Here is a 7,500-nt window from a genome sequence, read left to right as displayed (position 1 = left end):
ATGCCTCAGTGTAATGAATAATCTGTCAGGATTACCGCCGCAGGAGGGAAACTCAGACAGGGAGCTGCTAATCACAGATAAGCTCTCCAACACAAACTGTGTCACAGCTCATTCTGCTGCTTCATGATTTACTCACATTTTATAACAATCATTATTATTAATATTTTTTGTAGTTTTCCATCGGCAGCTCAAAGTCAGAGTGTTTCCCACTCTGGTGTGTTCATGGCCTGTCTTGCAGAGTGGGGAAAAGTAACTTTTGGTCTATTCAAACAACAGCCTTTCGTACATATCACTGTAATTCCGTCACATTAACACAGTTTAATTAGCCCGTATTTCTACAGACTTTCACCCAGGAAACAGGTTTTCATGTCCTGAAGAAGTTAAGGAGAAAACACAAGACTTTCACCCAGGAAACAGGTGTTGATGTCCTGAAGAAGTTAAGGAGAAAACACAAGACTTTCACCCAGGAAACAGGTGTTCATGTCCTGGAAGAAGTTAAGGAGAAAACACAAGACTTTCACCCAGGAAACAGGTGTTCATGTCCTGGAAGAAGTTAAGGAGAAAACACAAGACTTTCACCCAGGAAACAGGTGTTCATGTCCTGAAGAAGTTAAGGAGAAAACACAAGACTTTCACCCAGGAAACAGGTGTTCATGTCCTGAAGAAGTTAAGGAGAAAACACAAGACTTTCACCCAGGAAACAGGTGTTCATGTCCTGGAAGAAGTTAAGGAGAAAACACAAGACTTTCACCCAGGAAACAGGTGTTCATGTCCTGAAGAAGTTAAGGAGAAAACACAAGACTTTCACCCAGGAAACAGGTGCTCATGTCCTGAAGAAGTTAAGGAGAAAACACAAGACTTTCACCCAGGAAACAGGTGTTCATGTCCTGAAGAAGTTAAGGAGAAAACACAAGACTTTCACCCAGGAAACAGGTGTTAATTACCTGAAGAAATTAAGGAGAAAATGCAAGACTTTCACCCAGGAAACAGGTGTTCACGTCCTGAAGAAGTTAAGGAGAAAACACAAGACTTTCACCCAGGAAACAGGTGTTAATTACCTGAAGAAATTAAGGAGAAAATGCAAGACTTTCACCCAGGAAACAGGTGTTCACGTCCTGAAGAAGTTAAGGAGAAAACACAAGACTTTCACCCAGGAAACAGGTGTTCATGTCCTGGAAGAAGTTAAGGAGAAAACACAAGACTTTCACCCAGGAAACAGGTGTTCATGTCCTGAAGAAGTTAAGGAGAAAATGCAAGACTTTCACCCAGGAAACAGGTGTTCATGTCCTGGAAGAAGTTAAGGAGAAAACACAAGACTTTCACCCTGGAAACAGGTGTTGATGTCCTGAAGAAGTTAAGGAGAAAACACAAGACTTTCACCCTGGAAACAGGTGTTGATGTCCTGAAGAAGTTAAGGAGAAAACACAAGACTTTCACCCAGGAAACAGGTGTTCATGTCCTGAAGAAGTTAAGGAGAAAACACAAGACTTTCACCCTGGAAACAGGTGTTGATGTCCTGAAGAAGTTAAGGAGAAAACACAAGACTTTCACCCCTGGAAACAGGTGTTGATGTCCTGAAGAAGTTAAGGAGAAAACACAAGACTTTCACTCAGGAAACAGGTGTTCATGTCCTGAAGAAGTTAAGGAGAAAACACAAGACTTTCACCCAGGAAACAGGTGTTCATGTCCTGGAAGAAGTTAAAGAGAAAACACAAGACTTTCACCCAGGAAACAGGTGTTCACGTCCTGAAGAAGTTAAGGAGAAAACACAAGACTTTCACCCAGGAAACAGGTGTTCATGTCCTGGAAGAAGTTAAGGAGAAAACACAAGACTTTCACCCAGGAAACAGGTGTTCATGTCCTGGAAGAAGTTAAGGAGAAAACACAAGACTTTCACCCAGGAAACAGGTGTTCATGTCCTGAAGAAGTTAAGGAGAAAACACAAGACTTTCACCCAGGAAACAGGTGTTAATTACCTGAAGAAATTAAGGAGAAAATGCAAGACTTTCACCCAGGAAACAGGTGTTCACGTCCTGAAGAAGTTAAGGAGAAAACACAAGACTTTCACCCAGGAAACAGGTGTTCATGTCCTGGAAGAAGTTAAGGAGAAAACACAAGACTTTCACCCAGGAAACAGGTGTTCATGTCCTGAAGAAGTTAAGGAGAAAACACAAGACTTTCACCCAGGAAACAGGTGTTCATGTCCTGGAAGAAGTTAAGGAGAAAACACACGACTTTCACCCAGGAAACAGGTGTTCATGTCCTGAAGAAGTTAAGGAGAAAACACAAGACTTTCACCCAGGAAACAGGTGTTAATTACCTGAAGAAATTAAGGAGAAAATGCAAGACTTTCACCCAGGAAACAGGTGTTCACGTCCTGAAGAAGTTAAGGAGAAAACACAAGACTTTCACCCAGGAAACAGGTGTTCATGTCCTGGAAGAAGTTAAGGAGAAAACACAAGACTTTCACCCAGGAAACAGGTGTTCATGTCCTGAAGAAGTTAAGGAGAAAATGCAAGACTTTCACCCAGGAAACAGGTGTTCATGTCCTGGAAGAAGTTAAGGAGAAAACACAAGACTTTCACCCCTGGAAACAGGTGTTGATGTCCTGAAGAAGTTAAGGAGAAAACACAAGACTTTCACCCCTGGAAACAGGTGTTGATGTCCTGAAGAAGTTAAGGAGAAAACACAAGACTTTCACCCAGGAAACAGGTGTTCACGTCCTGAAGAAGTTAAGGAGAAAACACAAGACTTTCACCCAGGAAACAGGTGTTCATGTCCTGGAAGAAGTTAAGGAGAAAACACAAGACTTTCACCCAGGAAACAGGTGTTCATGTCCTGAAGAAGTTAAGGAGAAAACACAAGACTTTCACCCAGGAAACAGGTGTTAATTACCTGAAGAAATTAAGGAGAAAATGCAAGACTTTCACCCAGGAAACAGGTGTTCACGTCCTGAAGAAGTTAAGGAGAAAACACAAGACTTTCACCCAGGAAACAGGTGTTCATGTCCTGGAAGAAGTTAAGGAGAAAACACAAGACTTTCACCCAGGAAACAGGTGTTCATGTCCTGAAGAAGTTAAGGAGAAAACACAAGACTTTCACCCAGGAAACAGGTGTTGATGTCCTGAAGAAGTTAAGGAGAAAACACAAGACTTTCACCCAGGAAACAGGTGTTCATGTCCTGAAGAAGTTAAGGAGAAAACACAAGACTTTCACCCCTGGAAACAGGTGTTGATGTCCTGAAGAAGTTAAGGAGAAAACACAAGACTTTCACCCCTGGAAACAGGTGTTGATGTCCTGAAGAAGTTAAGGAGAAAACACAAGACTTTCACCCAGGAAACAGGTGTTCATGTCCTGAAGAAGTTAAGGAGAAAACACAAGACTTTCACCCAGGAAACAGGTGTTCATGTCCTGGAAGAAGTTAAAGAGAAAACACAAGACTTTCACCCAGGAAACAGGTGTTCACGTCCTGAAGAAGTTAAGGAGAAAACACAAGACTTTCACCCAGGAAACAGGTGTTCATGTCCTGGAAGAAGTTAAGGAGAAAACACAAGACTTTCACCCAGGAAACAGGTGTTCATGTCCTGAAGAAGTTAAGGAGAAAACACAAGACTTTCACCCAGGAAACAGGTGTTCATGTCCTGAAGAAGTTAAGGAGAAAACACAAGACTTTCACCCAGGAAACAGGTGCTCATGTCCTGAAGAAGTTAAGGAGAAAACACAAGACTTTCACCCAGGAAACAGGTGTTCATGTCCTGAAGAAGTTAAGGAGAAAACACAAGACTTTCACCCAGGAAACAGTTGTTAATTACCTGAAGAAATTAAGGAGAAAATGCAAGACTTTCACCCAGGAAACAGGTGTTCACGTCCTGAAGAAGTTAAGGAGAAAACACAAGACTTTCACCCAGGAAACAGGTGTTCATGTCCTGGAAGAAGTTAAGGAGAAAACACAAGACTTTCACCCAGGAAACAGGTGTTCACGTCCTGAAGAAGTTAAGGAGAAAACACAAGACTTTCACCCAGGAAACAGGTGTTCATGTCCTGGAAGAAGTTAAGGAGAAAACACAAGACTTTCACCCAGGAAACAGGTGTTCATGTCCTGAAGAAGTTAAGGAGAAAACACAAGACTTTCACCCAGGAAACAGGTGTTCATGTCCTGAAGAAGTTAAGGAGAAAACACAAGACTTTCACCCAGGAAACAGGTGTTCATGTCCTGGAAGAAGTTAAGGAGAAAACACAAGACTTTCACCCAGGAAACAGGTGTTCATGTCCTGAAGAAGTTAAGGAGAAAACACAAGACTTTCACCCAGGAAACAGGTGCTCATGTCCTGAAGAAGTTAAGGAGAAAACACAAGACTTTCACCCAGGAAACAGGTGTTCATGTCCTCGAAGAAGTTAAGGAGAAAACACAAGACTTTCACCCAGGAAACAGGTGTTAATTACCTGAAGAAATTAAGGAGAAAATGCAAGACTTTCACCCAGGAAACAGGTGTTCACGTCCTGAAGAAGTTAAGGAGAAAACACAAGACTTTCACCCAGGAAACAGGTGTTCATGCCCTGAAGAAGTTAGGGAGAAAACACAAGACTTTCACCCAGGAAACAGGTGTTCATGTCCTGGAAGAAGTTAAGGAGAAAACACAAGACTTTCACCCAGGAAACAGGTGTTCATGTCCTGAAGAAGTTAAGGAGAAAACACAAGACTTTCACCCAGGAAACAGGTGTTCATGTCCTGAAGAAGTTAAGGAGAAAACACAAGACTTTCACCCAGGAAACAGGTGTTCATGTCCTGAAGAAGTTAAGGAGAAAACACAAGACTTTCACCCAGGAAACAGGTGTTCATGTCCTGGAAGAAGTTAAGGAGAAAACACAAGACTTTCACCCAGGAAACAGGTGTTCATGTCCTGGAAGAAGTTAAGGAGAAAACACAAGACTTTCACCCAGGAAACAGGTGTTCACTTTGTATGAGAGAACTTTAAATTTTTACTACGACTACTCACAGAAATGTTGTTTCTAACTACGGGGCAAAGTCCAGGTAATGGACTGCCAGAACTTTTTCGGATTTATTTCTGAGAGTGTAGTGCTGTTGTATGTTTGTGATAATTTTGTGAGTTGTGTGTCTAATCCATGCATGGATTTAGGTCACTGTGCCTCCGTATTAAAGCAGCTGTGGGCTGATATTATAATGTAATAATGAAGTAGTCGGTGTTGTGTAACACGCAGCAGGTCAAAGGTCGTCTGAAGTATTCATTAGAAAGCTGCAGAGCCTCGTCTCCTGCTGACACCTTTAATCTGCTCGCTTAATGAAAAGGAGGCGCACACACACACACACACACACACACACACACACACGTACAGGCCAAAAGTTTGGACACACCTTCTCATTCAACGTGTTTCTTTATTTTCATGACTATTTACATTGTAGATTCTCACTGAAGGCATCAAAACTATGAATGAACACATATGGAATTATGTACTTAACAAAAAAGTGTGAAATAACTGAAAACATGTCTTATATTTTAGATTCTTCAAAGTAGCCACCCTTTGCTTTTTTTGATAACTCTGCAAACCCTTGGTGTTCTCTCAATGAGCTTCATGAGGTAGTCACCTGAAATGGTTTTACCTTCACAGGTGTGCTTTGTCAGGGTTCATTAGTGGAATTATTTCCCTTATTAATAAAAAAGCAAAGGGTGGCTACTTTGAAGAATCTAAAATATAAGACATGTTTTCAGTTATTTCAAACTTTTTTGTTAAGTACATAATTCCATATGTGTTCATTCATAGTTTTGATGCCTTCAGTGATAATCTACAATGTAAATAGTCATGAAAATAAAAAGGAAACGCATTGAATGAGAAGGTGTGTCCAAACCTTTGGCCTGTACTGTATGTGTAGACTAACTGAGTCATTCAACAGCATCACTGCAACACTAGTGAACCCAGTGCAGTTAGATTCACTTCCAGATTGTGGAACCATTGGCCTTTTAGTCTATATGCTAATATCTGCTAATACTTGTGCACTGAAATAGATGTCTTATACTGTAAAGCACAAAACGAGTTTAAAAGGGATTCATCTTGATGTACATGTTGGTCATTCTTGGGCTCATTGTTGTCCCAGTGTCATGAAAGTTTGTTCACTGTGTAAATAAAGCTACATTTGATTTGTACTCATCGGACTGGTCTATGGTGTTCAAGCAACGGGCAAAAACTGTAACATAACTGCATCAAAAGTGATGCCAATAGTCTTGACCAATCGCATTTAGTTAAGCGCGTTATGTGACGCTAAAGGAGACTGACCGAGCATCCGTATTATACGATATGGGAGTGAGAATGTGTCGGTTCTGTGCATTTTTTGCAAGAGACATTTTTTAATTGCAAAATGTGTGTAAAGCAGAACATGTTTTGAGACTTTTGGAGACTTGAGAAGAGCTTTTGCTCTCTGAGTGTCCGTTTAAATTATTGTGCGATGCATGATGTCATTTTAGTGTGTTAGCAACTGGATAGAAACTGTAAGATAATACTTAAAGAAACACACACCAACTGACTGAATCATGTCTTAAACGGTGAGTGAACATTGACGATAGTTCTGCAGAAAAATACAAAATATTGGTTCTTAATTTTTAATGCATTTTTAAGGTTTTGGACATTCAACACATTCTTGTTGCAGAGTCAGAGATAAAAACACACACACCTGTAGAGATATTTAAGGTTTCAATGCTCATATGAACATTGAATTTAATAACATACATCAAATGGGAGACACTACGGGCTTTTTTGGGCTCTTTATGGTCCATTTTTGTCCGTAGATTTCTCCTGAATTCACCAAAAGTTACCTTTAGATAATGCTCGACTTGCATATTTAAACAGAACATTTCACAAAAACTTGTAATTCAAAGCAAAAACAATTGGCTTAATGTTAGTACTCAGCTTTTTTAAAGTTTAATCACACACACACACACACACACACACACACACACACACACACACACACACACACACACACACACACACACACACATATATATATACACATATACACACACATATACACGCACACACACATATACACACATACACACGCATCACATCACAGACACACGCACACACAGATACACACACACATGCACACACATATACACATGCATCACATCACAGACACACGCACACACAGATACACACACACATGCACACACACATATACAAACACACGCACACAAACAAATACACACACGCACATACACATATACACACACACACGCACACACACACATATATACACAAACTCACACAAACAGACACACGCACACGCACGCACACACACACATATACACTCACGCACACACACACATATATACTCACGCACACACACACATATATACACTCACGCACACACACACATATATACACTCACGCAGATATATACACTCACGCACACACACAGACACACACATATATACGCACACGCGCACACACACACACACACACGCACACACACACACACACACA

Source organism: Perca flavescens, chromosome 6 (assembly GCF_004354835.1).
Source record: "Perca flavescens isolate YP-PL-M2 chromosome 6, PFLA_1.0, whole genome shotgun sequence".
Lineage (NCBI taxonomy): Eukaryota > Metazoa > Chordata > Actinopteri > Perciformes > Percidae > Perca > Perca flavescens.
Note: the sequence above shows the minus strand (reverse complement) of the source record.